Source organism: Mytilus galloprovincialis, chromosome 2, assembly GCF_965363235.1.
Source record: "Mytilus galloprovincialis chromosome 2, xbMytGall1.hap1.1, whole genome shotgun sequence".
Classification (NCBI taxonomy): Eukaryota; Metazoa; Mollusca; class Bivalvia; order Mytilida; family Mytilidae; genus Mytilus; species Mytilus galloprovincialis.
Genome location: NC_134839.1, coordinates 45,578,256 through 45,598,188, shown reverse-complemented (window position 1 = coordinate 45,598,188; position 19,933 = coordinate 45,578,256). Strand labels below are relative to the sequence as shown.

At 30.9% G+C, this 19,933-nt stretch overlaps 1 protein-coding gene across 1 annotated transcript in view; it reads right to left on the bottom strand.

The window, feature by feature from the left end:
• LOC143063676 (uncharacterized) overlaps window positions 1–19,332 on the bottom strand; it is a 39,922-nt gene extending 20,590 nt beyond the window's left edge. The window contains exon 1 of the mRNA XM_076235982.1: window positions 19,304–19,332. The gene's annotated coding sequence lies outside the window, so the exon portion shown is untranslated. The remainder of the gene's footprint in view (window positions 1–19,303) is intronic.
• Window positions 19,333–19,933: the final 601 nt, after the last annotated feature.

Here is a 19,933-nt window from a genome sequence, read left to right as displayed (position 1 = left end):
TAGAGTAAAACTATCATAAATCAATTGAATCAGACAGTAAATATATATATATCATCACAATGAAAAAACTTAACTTTGATCATTGCATTATTTAGGCATAGCTTTCAGTTCGTATTTAGTTGCATACACAAGCGAGAAATCTTGTTGCGTACACGAACGAGGATTCTTGTTTAACGCAAATCTAGGTTAATTTGGAAAAATACACTGGATATCCTTCTTTCAAAACAGTCTTTGGTAAAGTGCTGCCTTTTAAGGCATTGATTGTTGACTGAAAGTCCTTTCATTCATTTAACCAAAACAGATGCAACAACCATGCACCACTATAACATTATTTTTCGCACTGATATAACATATTAATTGCGTATGTCCAGCGTTAATTTTTTTAAATAAACAATACTCTTTAGTTGATTTGATGCATATGAACATCTGGAAAAAAAGGATCAAAAGGAAATGTATATTCAACAATCAATGCACAGTTTGTGTACGGTTTGGTTATGTTTTTTTTTATATTCAATTTGTGCATCAATATGGTCCATTTAAGTTGATGTTTGATTTTCTTAAGTAGTTAAAATTGTATAACACTCCACTGGAGAAAACCGAGAGCATAAATTCAATACTAACACTCTATTTGAAACTTATTTAAACTCATTAACATATTTGTCAGAGATCTAATAGACGTAAGCACAAGATAAAATGGTCGTAATATACTGAAATGTTTATAACTTTTGAGTGATATCGTTGGCAAGATTTTTTTTTAAATGTAGGCCTGATTTGAAATGAATATTTTTAAGTGTCTTTACTGAGACATCACCGAGATTAGATTTATCTACTTGGATCTAAAATATATTATATCCCATGTCTACTAAAAATACCTTTACATTCTTAATTTGTTATTTGCGACAAGTGTTGCAAATTAAACAACACGAGAAGTTCTGGACTCTGACAATACTAATTTCGGTAAAACAAATCTATTTAGCAAGTTAAATATGTTTGACAAACTCGATAATTATACAGCAAATATTTTTCGTAAACAGTTGTAAATTTACGTAAAAACTTTATTGTTTGAATACAACACCATTTTAATTATTTTAAATTGATTAAGTGCGTAAAATTCAATATTTAGACGGTTTTTGTCCTGATATTTCTCCAATTTCAATCAACAAAAGATATAACAAATGTTTACATTGTACCCCTCAGTTGGTAATTTCATCACAATTTACAATAGTGTCTTTAATCTAACTAAATAATGTGTATCTTCGTGTTAAAAAGCATTATTGATAAACTGACTCCCACTAAAACTACGATCAATATTTAATTAGCAATTAGTCGCCTTACACAATCCTACCAATAAATTCAACATAAAAATCAAAGTTTTAATACCGTTCATTACTTGTATGCAAATTTGTGTTTAACACTTAGTCGGATATATCGATTTATGAACTATTTATTATGCTTTGCTTACTAATCCTCTTTCAAATCCATTCAGTAATACTTCATAAAGCACAAAATCGTCTTGATAGCTAATTAACTCTTATCAATATGTATACAAAACCGATCATATCTTCTTCAATTACTTGAATATGAAATCTGACAAAGTCTGACTTTAAGTCACCAAATAAAGTTACAACCGACAACAAAACTCGTTGTGTGTTCATGAGACTAAATCGTGAAATGCCAACCAAACGTGGTCGATGGTTAGACATTGCATCAGGTTGGGCAAATATGATAGCATTGACTATTTGAGTTGTACTCCACTTCATTTTAAAATGTCGTGGGATGGCAAGTTATCGGAAGCAATTCTTGTCTGCCAAATTCACGACCCTTCCATATGATATTATATATCATTTCATTTAAATTTAATGTTTTTTTTATTTTTTAGTAACATTTTTTTATTATATATATTTAGAAAAGTTAGTATAAAGTAAAATAACAAAAATACCAGACTCCAAGAAAAATTAAAATTGTAAAGTCCCTTATCAAATGCCGAAATTAAAAGCTCAAAGTATGTTCGTATGGTATTAAATGATTCACCCTTGGTTGAGTCAACATCGGTTATCAAATCATATACATCGCATCCATTTTTAACGTAACGAACAAGGCTTCGCATTGAATACTATTTACATTTAGAATCAATTGTTAAACACTTATTTATGTTTTGAATCAAATTGATTTTTAAACACTTATTCATATTTTGAATCAAACCAACTGCTTATCACTTAAAGTCATATGAAACGAGTCACTGGTAAAAAAAATTGTTTGTCAAAATTCACGAATCCAATGCATGTATTTATCATAAACTTAGTCTTTTGAAGACGATTCCACATTTTTTATGCATTCATATCGTATAATCGTACACAAAAAAAATCCCTCGGTCTGTTATGACGTCAGAATATGGCAGCCAATTAATTGTCGTGTTTATAGCTGTAGTTTACCGATTGTCAACTTTCTAAACAATCAACAGTGAAGCATGAATATTGATCATGTGTTTAACATGTACAATAAGATAATAATTAATTTCAATGACAAATCCATTCATTTTGCGTTTGAGAAAACTCACCGTATACGGAAAACATAGCGTCGAATTGTTTACTGGAAGCAAACAATTATAAAAAAGTTTTATTTTTCTAAATTTGGATAAATTATAGAATTTTCTTTTCTTTTTTTTATCGTCTATCATTAGCAAAATGTAAAAAAAATTAAAAATACCATTGATCTAATGAAATCAGCCCTTTCCCAGTTATTTTGACAGATATTTCTTATTTTGTGCTGTCTGGGGTTGAGCATCCCATTATTTTTATGAGTGATTTTTCTTAGATCGGTAATTTTTGTTTTATGTCAGTGGTTTTCGTTAGTTGCTGTCTGTTATATCTGTTTTTTTTATGGTGTGTCTTAAATGAAGTCGTTGGCATCATCGTTTGAATTGTTTCGCATTTTGTCATGCCGAAGCCTTTTAAAGCTTGGTTAAAATAATCATGGACATTGCTAACCATAGTTGCAATAATCATGGACATTGCTAAGCATAGACGATTGATTCAAATCTGTATCGACTACATCCAATAATGAGGAAAAACGTTATTTTTTTAAGGTAGAATTCGCCAATAAAGGTTTAGATGCTGTAAATATTAGCAATATTTTCCATCAAAAATCTGTGCAAAAACCATACCTGATTACTTCAAAAATAAAACTACACCTGTTATTTCTTATACTTACATCAAGTCTGTTGCATCCAAGGTTTTCAACCACAAGAGAGTTTTAGAGGCCTTTAACCTCAAAGACACGATTGCTCATGTGCATCGTCACAATACAATTATAGTCCAGCTGGTCATGTTATTATTGGTGACCTTGGCATCGTTACCATTGAACAACTAACAGAGTTGTTAGCCAAGAGACCAAAATATAGAATCCCCCAGCCCATCAACTGGAAAAAGAATTTCAAAATACTGATGAATGCAGTTGAGGACTATGCAAGAAAATGGGTAAAGCGCGAACCAGACGAACCAGAACTGGACACTTTGTCTGAATGGATCAAAACTATTCGATCATGCATTCAGAGGCGCATACAAAAACTACGATGTAATATGAGTACAAGAGTTACTAGCCCTTTCAAGAATCCGGATGTTGTGGATGCTTTATCCTCTTTGCATGACAAATATGTCGTTGTTCCAGCAGATAAAGCTTCCAATAATATCGTCTTCATATGTAAAAAACATTATTTGCAATGTCTCACAACAGAGCTTGGAATAAATGAAACTACTGATAACCCTACATATTCTATAACATCATTTACCAAGGACGAAATTTTACAAAATCATAAATCTGTCCTTCCTTCTTTTGGTATCAACATCAAAGAAAACGAAGAAAATTTACCTTCATTATACTGGATACCTAAATTACACAAAACTCCATATGAAGAACGGTACATAGCCTGGTCTTCAAAATGTTCGACTAAACATCTTTCTAAAGTACTGACTACTATTCTTTCTACAGTTAAAGATGGGCTCAAAAAATATTGTGATGAGATATATTCTACCAGTGGTGTTAACCAGATGTGGATTCTCAAAAATTCGAAATATCTACTGCTTAATCTTCGATCACACTCTTAAACATAAAGACTTTTAATTTTTCTACGCTATACACTACTATTCCCCATGCTCAGTTGAAAGATCGACTTCACCATCTCATAAAATAGAGCTTTTTCTATAAAAATGGGAATCGTAGATACAAATTTCTTGTTTTGGATTACAATAATTCATATTTTGTGAAGAATCACACTGATTCTTCCAGAAAATATACTGAAGATGATATTATCAAAATGCTGGATTTTTTGATCGACAATATATTTGTTGAGTTTGGAGGATTTATATTTCAACAGACAGTCGGTATTCCAATGGGTACTGATTGTGCACCCCTGCTGGCCGATTTGTTTTTGTACTCGTATGAAGCAGAATTCATTCAGAACCTTCTAAAAGACAAAAAGAAAAAGCACCTTGCGAAATTCTTTAATTTTACTTTCCGATATATTTATGATGTTCTATCATTGAATAACCTATATTTCAGCCAAAACTCACATCTCATATATCCCAGCGAACTTGAAATTAAGGATACTACTGATACTAGAAGGAATGCTTCATACCTTGATCTTTTCCTCAATATTGACGCAGATGGACGACTTCACACGAAAATCTATGATAAACGGGACGATTTCAACTTCCCAATTATCAATTTCCCATTTCTCAGCAGTAACATACCCTCTGCCCCTTCGTATGGTGTTTACATATCACAATTGATACGTTATTCTCGTGCTTGTTCACACTATACGGACTTCATATACAGGAGTGTGCTCCTTACACAGAAACTGCTCCAACAAAGTTATGAGGAGGACAGATTAAAATTGACACTCTGTAAATTTTATGGACACCATCACGAATTGGTTGATCCATACGATGTGTCTTTGACCAAACCAGCTAAGGACATTTTTACCACATGGTAGATTGTGGTTTGTCATTACGTCGTCTAATCTTTTAATTACCGAACGTGACTTATTCCCGATTGTGACTGTTTTGCTGAGTGTGAATTCGCATTACTATAAGCGTGTTACGGTACTTATCTATCCCAAATTCATGTATTTAGTTTGATGTTATATTTGTAGTTCTCATCGGATTTTGTCAAATGTGTTGACGTCTTTTCTATTATATTCATGTGTCATGGTAAAGAAAATTAATCACCGCCTTCATTTATTAGATTTGATTATTCAACGTAATCTGTACGATGTTTTACGTTTGAAGTTAGATTCAAAACAAACCGGACATAGCTATTTAGTTAATTGCTACCTCTGTTTGCTATTAATAAGTATTGCAATGTACATTGTTATTAAATGTAATATCAGTATTTAGTTCAAATATAATCTTCAATCAATCCTAATTCTATCTTACTTTTGAGATATAGTTTTAGTCATTCAAATGTGACGTCATTTTTGTGCTGTTTCAGAATTTCAAATATGACGTCATTTTTGTGCCTTTTCACCACTTCGTATGTGACGTCACTTGTTTCAATTTTTGCGTTGAGGCCTTCCTTGACTTAGTCAGGTGTGTCTATTTTTTGTGTTGGTCTTTGTAATGTATCCGGTTTTTGTTTTCTGTAATTAGTTAATACTTCAGTTTTATCATGTATATCTTTTATATTCATTTGATAAAATTTACTGTTTGCAATAGCATAAATTGTTCTAAATAATAAGGATGTTCTTATCCAAGCAGAAAACCCTAGACGTATTTGGCACAACCTTTTTGGAACTTTTGATCCTCAGTGCTGTACAACTTTGTACTTTTTTTTCTTTTGTACTTTTATATCTGGGCGTCAATGGTGAGTCTTGTGTGGACGAGGCGCATTTCTAACGTATTGAATTTTAAACCTGATGCCTTATGTTAGCTATTTTTCATGTGTTTCTTTGTCTAATATGTTCTCCTATTTATTTGTATTGTAGTCCTGTAATATTATGTTGTCATTTCAATCTTATATCTAACATTGCCATTAAAGTGCGAGGTTTGGCATGCCACAAAACCAGGTTCTAAAAATGTCCTGTACCAAGTCAGGAATATGGCCATTGTTATAATATAGTTCGTTTCTGTGTGTGTTACATTTTAACGTTGTGTGTCCGTTGTGTCGTTTATTTTCTCTTATATTTGAGTGTGAATTCACATTACTATAAGAAGTGTCACGGTACTTTTCTATCCCAAATTCATGTATTTAGTTTTGATGCTAAATGTATATTTGTTATTCTCATCGGATTTTGTCTAATGCCTAGTCCGTTCCTGTGTGTGTTACATCTTAGTGTTATGTCGTTGTTCTCCTCTTATATTTAATGCGTTTCCCTCAGTTTTAGTTTGTTACCCCGATTTTGTTTTTTGTCCATAGATTTACGAGTTTTGAACAGCGGTATACTACTGTTGCCTTTATTTTGCTCAGTGTTGAAGGTCGTATGGTGACCTTTTTTTTCTAAATCCATACCATTTGAACTTCAATTGATGCCTCATTTCCTTATTTTATATTGACTCCAACATTTGTGTGTCTGTCCCTATTGTTTTGTAATTTGACATATTTTTTTCTCTCCAATTATTCTTTTAATCAAACCAAGGCCATTCATTTCTAGGTTGAATTGCTTTACATTTTGTCATATCGGGACCTTTTAATACTAACTTTACGTTGTATAGTTTGCTCATTGGTAAAGGTCAATAGGTGAACGGAAAATGTTCACATTTTTGTTTGTCATTTAAGTCCTTGGTGGATATTTGTCTTATTGACAATCATTTCACATCTCTTTAATATCAAATTAAGAAACATCTTTTGTTCTGAGATTGGGTCGCCTTCAATTGTATCATATATCAATCAATGTAAGTTATGAATACATGTTGGCATGTTTGCTGTATGGCTTTTGACGAGCTGATGTATAAATAAAAGTACAAATGTATTTATAACACTATATTTAGGAAATAATTGGATTTTGTATGCTTTTGTTGTGAGTTGTTAATTTACGTTTTTAAGAATATATGATGCTTGTTGAGTTTATTAGTACTTTTCGTCACGGGTATAAAACAAGTTTCTTTTTTTTTTAAAAGCAACAATGTTGGCATGTTTATCTTGCTTAATGGTCTCACTTTTCTTTTATATACCGCTGTATAGCGCTGTGACAATAACGGAATGAAAATCTTCTGGATACATCGACAATTGTAAAGTAGCATGTAAAGCAATAAAGGAACATAAAACAATGAAAGACTAACTAAACAATACCATTATTTGATAATGATACGAAAATATTTCTAAATATTTTCATACAAATCCACGGAACTTGTCCAGCTAGCTAAAGGTATCTCATAACCGATTTGACTAAAAGTTGGATACCATTTGTTCCTTATTCTAATATATATTGATTTCTGTATGACTTTTATATGATTTGCATATAAAAAAAAATATCTGACTTGTAATGATTTGTTAGAATGTCTCTCTTGATTTACACTTTGACAGCCTATTTTTGTCGAAAGTTCTTAACTAAAATAATAAAAAAAAAGGCTCTACAGAACTATTACTTCTCTTCTATAGCTTAACAAAAAGAAATAATGGCCAGTAAAGCTTCAAAAATGTATTCAATAATAAGAAAGTAAAATTCTGTTTGGGTTAATAATTATAAGAATTAAACACATTTCTGTCTATAGGTTATCGATGTGTAAACTAGGCCACTGATTCACAAAATGTACAAAAAAGTCTATCGTTTTATCCAGATTATGAGTTTAGCACCATTAATAATCTCTATAGAAATGTTGTAAATCCTATAATGTTTACTTCGATCAAACTGAACATTGAACCTTATTCTTATTAAAAATATTAAGCAGAAACTAAAAACTGAATGTGGTATATTTAACTCAAATGTATGTTAGTAAGACTTCGTTCATATTAATAAAGTTGTACAGTCCATACTCAATGCCTTTCACTTATAAAAGATATGCAATTTCTTCCGTAAATTTTTGAAAAAAAGATTTTTTTTATAAATGAATTAAGGTGAATACCTGACAAAAAAGACCAACTAAACAAACCATAAATGTAAATGTTTGGTTCTGAATGATAAATACTATAATCTTTTAACCGAATAAGATTTGTTTTTTTACTGTCCTATAAATCGTATACGTGTTGAATTCAGATTTCTTAATTAACTGTCCCATTACCAGTTATGAGATACAAGAAAGTTTGGACAGTGAGTTCTAGTCAGTAGCATCTACAAAACCCATCACTTAGGATAGTCTTACAAGTTTATGTATTTATTATGAAGACGCAATGTATTTCATAACCAAATGCAAAATGGTACAGTTAACAAAAACTCTATGACTAGTAGCTGCAGAGAAAATGCAACATTTCTCATACTATTACATGCCATGTGTCTAATATGTTTGCATTTTTTGTTTATATTTTTCATTAGTGAGGGCCTCCGGGATTATTAGTTATAAAACGTCACTGTAAAACCCTTATAATAAAATGTTGTTGTTCTTATCTAAGTTTCAACTTTGAAACTTAAGTCAAGTCAAAGTATCAAATGTCTTTAGAGCTTGTTTCTAAATTTGATTTGACCAGGGCCCTGGATTTCAAAGGTATCTTATGACTGAGGCTTGTCCTTAGATGACATAAGGACATAACTAAAAATAAAGTACTGATATCATTATTGTTAGTCTTTAAACCAATCATATTAGTACTATCTTTTAGCCATTCTGATCTAAAGTCTATGGCTAACAACATGCCTTATAGGATAGTCATGTAATTGTCCTTAATAAAGTTTGTGATAAGCTTTGCCATTGGAGATGTCTTTGAAAACTTTAATATACCTAGTATTTTATAAAGTTTGTTTTTATTCATCAATATTTATTTTCACATATGATAAGATAGTATTTAATTAACAATTGACGTGCTAAAATGACTGGAAAATTAATTGTTTATGTTGGACGCCAATATATAGCTTTCTATGCTAGGTCATTGCTGTCAGTTGTCATTGACGGAGGAAGTCGACATATCCGAAGACATTAGTTAAATGGGACTAGTCATCGGTTGCTTGGTATGGCAAATCAATTACTAAGATTTCATTCATCTCGAACACTTGGTTTTGCGGTCATCGATTTGTTCGTTAAAGGGGCACTAGCTACGAGATATATAAAAAGTCTAGTGTATGATTTTTTTTGGTTCAATCATTACTGAAAGTGAAATAGTGAAAATATAATTTACTTTTAGATACTAAAATGGTTCAATTATGTCAAATTAAGCTAATAAAAATTGATAATGAATTATTCACTTGCAAGTGAATAAGTCGACCTCATTAAATCTGTAAGAGATAGAATAACTCACGCATTGTCCGTGTACGGTTATTTAAAGGAAAAGAATGTCAATATTGAAAGTGAAACAAAGGTAAATGATTTGATTGACTGATTCGATCCACCAAAATCATTCTTATCTAGAAAAAAACGACGATAAACATTAATTTTTGATCTATAATACAAAATTTAGTAGACCTTTAAAAATCCAACTGCACGAGTTGCTTAATCTATTTATATTTATGTGTATGTCTACATCGCTTGTATGGTCATATAAGGTCAACTCGAAATTTAATTAGATGTCGTCATTGCTAAAATTCACACGTAACGAAGCTACATTTTATTGAGACCATGGCCTGTTAAATGTTTATTTTATACTTTTGATAGTTTGGAAAAATGTTTTACTTTGTTATAAATAAAATATGAGAATTTGAGTCAAATTGGTGAACATGAATTTGACAGCTAGTGCCTCATTAAGGATTAAGGAACATTTTATAGACTTTAGAATTTTCAATGTTTTAGTTCTATAAATGACATTCCAATCGAATTGGTAGGTTTAGAAATACGACTCGATATTAAGTTTTCACAAGAAACATTTAGAGAAAACGTCTGTTATACTTGTTCTAAGTATTCAAAAGTCAGTGATATTTGCAACCCTGTTTTGATGCGTACATATTCACTTTTTTTGTTCTGTTTATACAGATTTGAATATTCAATGCCTTGACATATAAATATAAATAAATAAATCGTACTGAAATCATTTACAGTGTGAGTTATTGTTAAACGTCACAAACAATTTTAGAACGTCGACGAAACTCGTTTATCAACGTCGAACAGTTGTATATAAAGAATTGATTAGGAAAATGTCACAAACTATTATCTATGATAGCAAGTATCAGTAACCATTTATCATGACAGAAAACAATTGTCTTTCCATTATCACATTTTCTACATTCTAAGTCATTAATGCTTTGTTTGATCAAACTGAGTTTAGCAAGGATATTATCAGTTCTACATCAGTAGTCTGTCTCGGGTTGACCAATTTATAAACAAGACTTGTTTATTTGTCCACTTTATTGAAGTTGTTAATACTTTAGGTTAACTGACAGTAATTAATGACACAGTAAGGAACTAGTTTAAAAGTTTCTAGCAGTTATTGAATTATCATTCAATACACCCGAAACAACTCCAATTTTCATATTGTTAATGTGAAGTTTGGTATATTGGGTAAAACTCTTTGTAGTCATTATTTTAATTTCGTTATTTTTTTCTTTTCAGGTAAAGTACTAAAAATGAAATCCTTGCAGCTTACATTTTAGACTTTGACAATCTCTCGTAAAGTCAGCCATAGATATTCATGGTATGAAATAGAAAAAAAATCCCCCCCCCCCCAAGAAAATACAAATAAACAAGCAAAACAAAAACTGACCTTTTCCACTGGATTTATCTCGTCTCCTTGACAAATCACTCACAGACACAATGTTCCCTCTCTCTCCCTTTTTAAATTACTATGACAAGATTAATCTTTGAATTTCTATAACCTCCTCCTTAGTGAGTTACTCAATTAATAGGTTTTGATCACTTGACTTGGAGTTTGCCCATCTTCTCACGTCATACACATCGAAGTCAATCAGTAATTCTAAATTTTTTTACCAGTGGATAAGGTGGTTTTGTGATATTTTCATGTCTTTGCCTAATAGTTCACACTTACATTTTATATAAATGACAAAAGTTTTCCTGATAACATGCAACCCATGCCATTAACTCAATGAGAGCGGTGAAGCGCTTCCAGCTTTCAATGGTCTATTCTCCGGTTATAATTAATCTTGAATGCAATAGTTTTGCACTTTCAGAATGTTCTCTACTCTTATTGTTTATTTTTTTTGTCAGATAAATCGGAATCCACTAGTTGTAACCATGTAGTGACAACACAATTTTTGCTTACTAATCCGTACTTTTCTATTCCTTTTTTTTTTACATTAAGTTAAAACCTCTGTTTTTAATATCTAATAACTTTCGCTATTATAATTTTCGACAGAAAAATATGTGATGTTAAATGTATGTGAAATCTATAAAGAATCAGTTCCCGCCAAATTTGCTAGATTACATTTCAAAAATAAGGATACGGACCTTTCATTTACTTAATGCTTTTTAAGTTTTGTTATTTTTATACTATCAATTTACAACAGTCTTTTAAAAATCTTGACATTTTCAAGCAGTTGACTAAGTTACTTTAGAGTTCAGTTCAAATGCAATCATATATTATTTTTTATATTTACAGATTTTTAACAGAAGATTTCAATAATGTTTATAGTATCCAAGCTAAACTGAACCAAAGTTGCTAACTTTAAAATATTCAAGACATCAATATGCTATATCAAATAAAAATCCATGAAAAATTTAAACATGCAATTATTAGATTGGATGGCTTTGGCTTCAATTCTTGTAAATATGAAAAATTCTAAGGGTCGTTAGGAACACAAAACTATCAGGTTTGAAAACTTCAGAATTAAGGAGGGGTCATGGAAACAAAACTTCTCAAAGTGTTGGTTATGCTGTATCCTGGTATCTATGAATCTGAAAGATTTTTTTTGTTTTCATTGCAGCTACCACACTTATTTGATATTGAGTTATATATATCTTCAAATTCCTATCTATTACAGAGTTACGCACATTTATCATGTACGTGGGAATGATATTATGGTCACATATACTGCAAATATTTCATTTGAACCGAGAAGTTTTCTTATCAAATGGGATATAGAGTTTTTGTCAGTTTTTTTTTTAACTTCCCCCTATTTGAATTTACTTTGGAGTTTAGTACTTTTGTCATACTTTTTTTTTACAGTATTCATGATTATGCTTAGTTAGATATTTCATTGGAAATATGAAGGATAATATATATTTGTATTGCTTATATTAATTTTGGTTATTTGTGTCATTAAGTTGCTGTCTCAATGGTTTATATCCGACATCTTTGTTTTCCAAACTTTATATCGAGTTCAAAGCAAACATAACATATTTTAAAATAATTTTCACTAAAAAAAATACGAGGACAACAGGAAATCTCAATATCATTACCCGTTATCCATTTGTATAGAAATGGAAAAGCCAATGTTTTGCTTCTAACGCACACAAAAAAAAACAATCCAGGAAAAAAAACAAATTAATAGGTGCATAGGGACATTGATTACTAAAAATTCCATGAAATTCTTGTGATTTCCTGTTAGTTATTTAAAAAAGAAAAAAAAACGGATATATCATGTCAATCCACCATAAATTTATCAAAAAGTCTATGATTCACTATAGAGAGCCGAAAAATAATCGGAAAAACACGGATTAGGATGTGTAAAATAAGTACTGAATATTATATGGAAGTTTTATTAATATCCGGTCAGTCTTTTTAAGATATGTATAGTTCTTCTACGAGAAAAGTCTTCTGTCTTTAGCTGTAGAAATAGTTTTTTCAATTATTACGATGGGATAATACAGACTATAAGAGATATAACATGTGTTTTGTTCAAATATGTTCTTGGTGATGGTTTCGATGTCGGTATAAAAAAGCATATACTTCCCAAAAATTTAAACAACACAAAAACACTGCCATTGAGATTATTAGGGGTGAAACTTTAATGGGTTATATCTTTGCGGAAAATTCTCATAATGATTTGAAATTCAAACCATTCCTGTTTTAAAATTATGTTGAATTAGTTAAAGAAGAAAAATAAAAAAATAAATATGGCAATATAAATAAGTGGGTTAAAAACAATGCCAAAGTTTTCTTTTTTAGTTTTGCAAGGAAAATGTTAGTTTATGTTCATACGTAATTAATCATGGCATCATATTCAGCAGTTTTTCAGGTTTTTTCAATTTGTTTTCAGTCAGACGTTGTGCTGGTACTTTGTTTTATATTCAATAAAATTGAGTATTATAGATATGTATATATATTGGTATATATAAACCAAGTAGTTTGTTTACATTAGTGTATGTTCTAAATCACGACAACACTAGTTTACCGATGATTAAATCACATATATCAATTACGAAGACAAGACAAGATAATTAACACAAACTAAAGGAATCACATTTACTCCAAAAGGAGTGACTTTTCTGGTATCTAAACTATATGTAATTAAAACAAACGGGTTTTACTTATCCACCTACTGTTCTTGATTCAAACACACGCTATGAGTTGTTCGGACGTTAATATCTATCAAATGAATTTGGAGGAAATTAAACATCCACTGTAGACATACCAATATTTTCAGACATTTAATATATAACAAATAGACACACATTAATTACTGTTTATGCTATCTTTTTATTTATATAATTGATTACAATATCAAATTTTCAATATAAGCTGAGTGTTTTAATTTGAAATCCCACTGTGATCCCCATGTAAGAAACCGTAAATGTACACAGTGTGGTATTCATTCACTCTCTATACAAAAGTCATTCAGCTATAAGTGATCTATTAGAAATTCGTTGAAGTGTTTAACATACTATGATCGAAGCCATTTAAGGTTTCTCCCATCATTGTCTCTACACCATGAAAGAGACATTTCCAATATTGAAAAAAGAGGTTCATCTGTTGTATGAATTTAATCTAGATTAGTGTTAATAAATAAAATGTCTATTGATAATTATTTTGACATGGCGATGAACAAGTGAATCTATTTAATGATACACACAAATGACTGCTGCATTACACGACAAGTCGAAATTCTACTATGAGATTCTGTAACGACTTAAGTAAAACTGTAATTTTCATTTCAATAGGAATTGAAAGAAACTAATAGCGTCTCTAAATTTACAATTCAAATGGTTATCAAATTTGTTTCAGCGTAAATTACCGAACACGAAAAAAGCCGTCAAAGCAACTATGAACAATTACTATGTAATTTAAATTTCAGATTGTAATCAAAATTTATCAGAAAGTGCAAAAACTTTGATAAATTGTTATAAATGAATAACTCAATCACTGAATCAGGATTGCCATAAATGCAGAATACGCACATTATAAATGATGGAGTCTGTTGATTCAAAGATAAGTATTCTCCGGGTGCGACACGATTTTTCTACTTAAGATGTTAGTAAAATGCATATGAAAAGACGATTAAACAGCAAATTGTCACCAAATCACCCAGACATAAAATAAGGAGAGTACCATGTGACAAACATGTCTGCAAACTTTGAACCGATTAAATGCATCAGATAGGCACAAGGCAATGCTAAAAAAAATCTATTCATATATAGAAGGAAGATGAAATGAAAAACGGAAAATGAATATATAAATTAAAAAATGGAAAGATACCAGAGGGAGAGTCGAACTACTGAATCGGAAATAAACTGACAACGCCATGGCTAAAAATTAAAAGGACAAACAGACAAAAAATAGTACACATAACACAACATAGAAAACTAAAAAATAAACAACACGAACCCCACCAATAATGTGGATTTTTGTCTTGGTATTATGATCTCTTTTTTTTGTATTACGAATCTCCAAAAATTGACAAATATTTATGACTACTATTTAGAAATAAGAATTAATTGAATAAAACTAAAACTTCTGTTCAGTTTCATGTTATTTGATTGATCAATTATTGTTTGATTATGTCCAGTAGCGTAATTGGGGTTATTTTACGGGCAGAGAGTGTCCCACTCTGCCAACATGAACCTTAGGATTGATATGTATATGGTTATTCTTTCCGCCAAACGTACATCCACTTAGCATAGATCTTTCTATCCAATTAATTTTCGTTGTTTTGCGATGGTGATTTCGATGTTAACGTTCGAGTTTGAATATCATTTTGGTGCCTTCCACCTTCTTTCTAAGAATGATTACCAATCTTCGACCCCCCGAGGGTATCACCAGCCCAGTAGTCAGCACTTCGGTGTTGACATGAATATCAATTATGTGATCATTTTTATCAATTTTCTGTTACAAAACTTTATTTTTTTTGACAAACTAAGGGTTTTCTTATCCCAGGAATAGATTACCTTAGCCGTATTTTGAACAACCTTTTGGAATTTTGAGTCCTTAATGCTCTTTAACTTTGTATTTGTTTGGCTTTAAAACTATTTTGATCTGACCGTCACTGATGAGTCTTATGTAGACGAAACGCGCGTCTTGCGTAATAAATTATAATCCTGGTACCTTTGATAACTATTCGATTTATGACTTTTGAACACCGGTTTACTACTGGTGCCTTTATTTACGTCACATTTAAAGAAATATGAAAGGAAAGCTTTCGTGACATAGCAAGTTAGACGCACAAACATACTTAAAAAAAAAACACCTACCAGTTACCCTATTGACTTAGGATAGTCAAGTGACTATATCAGGTTTTTGTAATATAATACAAAACAAAAGCAACGAAAAATGTCTTTTATAGGCAGTACGTCATATGGCTCTTTTACGTCTTGTTGGCATGACACATAGTCGAATAAAATATTAGCATGGTATCTTTGATCAGTTTTTGTTACTATTGGGTTAATGCCACTGCAAATATGCCCCCCCCCCCTTGAGGGTATCATCAATTCAGTTGAATAACTTGAAACAATAAGATCATCATAATCCCACACATAAAATAAGCCGTATTTAGCATATCTTTTGGGAAAGTTTGGTTTGCAATGCTCTTTGTCTTTGATTAAGTCTTCTACTTTTACAAGCACCAGCAATGAGTTTAATGTCAACGAAAACACACGCTTGATGTAAAAATCATAAGCTTAGTATGTCTGAAGAGTTTTTACAATCACTGAGTCGTTGTCATTGTCGATGGACATCTCGACCACTAGATATAACAAGCCTAGTAGTCAGCACTTTTCTTGATGATATGACAAATCATTGATATTGCCTATTCCGTTCATTAAATTTTAGATAACTAAAAACATTTGAGATTAACCTCAGGCATTAAAGACATAAGCAATATTAGCACAACTTTTGGGATTTTTGCTTTATCTAGAGGAAATGTACAATTGGCTTAAAAATATTCAGCCAGGTATCTTTGAAGAGCGTTGCAAAGGAATTAAAATACAACTATTCGTGTATCATACAACTCCATGTCTCTAATGTTTAATGAAGATTTTGATGCATTATTCCTCTTCACTGACGCTGGGCTTCACATTATCATTAGTCAATTTATACTGCTGAACCAAATAGCCCAAATACGTATCATGTTTGATATGATCGTTTTTACAATGTTATAAGTCTATTTTTGTATATGTCTTGTTTTTCCAATGACCTCATTCATCCCGTAAAGTCTATTATATTCGCTACCTAAAGCGTTTATTTTGTGGTGATAACAAATTTTAGAGGAAAATATTCATAGAAACAGTGTAGTGTTATACTACCTTGGCTTTTGATGAGAGTTTTTGCATGATTGGAAAATTGATATCGCAAATTTGGGTGGTCTTGATTTGTTTTCGACATGTTTCAACTTTTCTGTAAGTCACCTGTTTCGACATTAGCATACCAGTTTGATCTCAATTGTAATAATAAAAAATAAAATGCATTTGTGATAAAAATCCCAGTTCAAAGCTTTTGTGCTGAAATCAACATTTTGAATTATTTTGATATGAACACACTAAAATGAAATATTATATAACTAGAACTTCTTGCCAATACACCTTGAGGAACATTTAAGCAGTAGACATAATGAAACAACAGTAGAAGTAATGAAACAACATTTGGATGAACATAACAGTCATACAGATTGGCAACACTAACGTTCTCGTAATACTTGTGTCAGTAGCGATTAAAACCAACAAAACATATTAGAAGTCAAATTATACAAGTTTGTTACCTTTTTCACAAATGTGACCTATTGAATTAGACTTACCACCGGGGTTTTACTAACAAGATCAAATGACGGATGTCACAAGTGGAACAGTTACTGATTACCCTTCCAAAGAACCTGAGATCACCCGCGGTTTTTGTTTGGGTTCGGGTTGCTCAGTCTTTAATTTTCTATGTTATGTTCTGTATATTGTTGTTGTCTTGTTTCGCCTTAGAGTTGTCAGTTTAAGTTTAACTTATAATGCGTTTGAATGTCACTTTGATATACTTTGTCTCTCTTCTGCTGTATTCTTTTATAGTTGATCGTAACAAGCATGAATGGCAATAAAAGCAAAAGTCACAAAGAACTGTATTCAAAACACATCACAGAAAACTAAAGCAACATGAACCCCAACAAAAAATGTTTGGTGATGTTATGTGCTCCGGAAGAGTAAACAGATCCTACCTCACATGCTCATCGGGACTATTTTAGAACGGTTTTTATAAATCATATCAGTACCGAAGTTCTGATTACTGAGCTGATGACACCATCAAAGACGAATAGTCTACCAGCAGATTTGTTTATTTTAGGTTAAGCGACCCCTTTTTATTTTCCTAGTAAGTCTCGTTTTTTTTTACATTACATCTCTCTCCACTCTATTTTTGTTTTCTCGAATTTATTTAAATTTTAGGAATTAAATTTTGAAAGTCGCTGTAATAACCATATAATTAAATAATAGTTGAAACTCATAATTGATCACTGATTTATCAGTCTTTAACTTTATATCTTTGATAAGTGTTCATAACATTAGTAGTATTTACTACACAAAGTGGATCCTTAAAAGGATATTTTTTTCCATATCTAACGTTCTAACTTTGATCATAAACACGAAGATTTATACATTTTACAAAATGGTAGAGGTTGTCAAATATAGAGTTACGCAGACAGTTATGATGAGGACAACGTACCATACTATGTTTCGTATAGTTTACAAATAGTTTATTTGTATCTTTAATGTAAGATAGTAAAAATTGTACATTTTAATTTGTTATTTATTACACATTATTAAACTTTTCACCTCTACTCTACCTAAAAGTTTCCAACAACAAATAATCCGATCTAACACTAAAATAATAAACATTACATGTTGGTGGAACTCCAACGCAAATTATGATGTGTAGTTTTAGTTTATCAAACCAGACAGCTAAATGTTTGTCGTCCAATTAATATTATAAATCATCAAATAAGTTGCAGTTATTAAGAAAATCCTAATTTTCAAACGGAATGACAAATTAGATTTTACCCCAACACTTAAATAGAGAGTTACTTAGTTCACGTAGATAACAATCATACAGGTACATGTATATATAACTTCGTTTTCTTTTCGGTAGTTATCTAATAACGTGCTGTATAAGATAATACTTATTTAAGGCTGTCAATGAATTTTTAAAGAAAAGACTATTTATCGTAAGTTTTACCTTCAAGGAAAAACGTAGGTTTCAGTGATGTTATTCAAGTAAGCTTTCGTTCAAAAACAATTCAAAAGATAACAACTTATCCAACAGTATGCTTTGTATATACGAAAACACAGTTCTATTAAGTATCAAAGTTATGAAAAAAAGAAATAGCCTACATTTTGTTTAGGCTTTTTTACAAATAGGCTCAAGTTTTGAAAAAAAACCTTGAACACGGAAAATTGAAAAATTAAAACTTGTCATGAGGGATATGTATTTATTTAACAAATCTCCCTAAAACAATCAAAGGAACATTAGTTCTAAAATGGGGGATGTAAAACAATTTGTCTATACTTAACCGAAGACAGACACAATTACTCGATAAAAATTATCTGTCAGATTCCATTAGGGAAAAGAAAAATATGCCATAACGGATGAGATACCAAACACTTAAAACTGTAAAAACCATCAGAAGCGCAATTAACTTACAGCAAAAACTGTCATTTGTAACACTTTTTCAACGCCTTTTTTCATTAGACGACACTATCGTTTTATTTCCGTTGAGTAATGTTATAGATACCGATGACTCTCTTAAAAAAAATATCAACCGCTGAGCAAAATTACAAAATAATAATAAATACATACATTTTATAATTAAATGAATAGAAATTTTATTGTTTTTAAAACATTTTTTTCAAGAAAGTTATAAAAACAGTCTTACCTGAAGTATACTCGAACCGTTCAATTCCCAACGAGGCAGCAGAATGGACGACATCCACACACGTGACTCTTTAAATATGCCATTTCAAAAGGTCATTGGACGGCACTGATTTAATATGTTGTCTGCCCACGATTCTTTTCTGTCAATCATATTAAGACAGCTTTTTTATAGTTTGTATCAATAAATAAGAAATTACGTGAAAAGAAATAAATTTAAAATTGTTATATTCACACATAAAAAATTAATTGAGTTTTCAATACAAAAAATGGATCGCTAGGAATTAACTACCATATGAACAATTAAATGCTGAGATGACTTAAATAATCTTCTTCCATTTGGAGTATATAACTATCAGTAAATACAATGTTTCAGGGCTTGTGTTTCTAATTAAGGTTTGTTTAAGATATTGATGTTGCGTATAAGTATAACGTATACGCAACTGAAGCCATGGTTCTTTACGGTATTGTAATGTTGCCATCATCTCGTGGAAAGGAATGGTTATATTAAAGTCTTCTCGTTGAACTGAACATTACTGGCCCTTCTGGAAAATCAGAATTCAACTTGGTTGTATTTGGGTTGCTTGTGGTCAATCTGTAGTTTTATATGTAACTCCAGAGAAACGTTTACTAA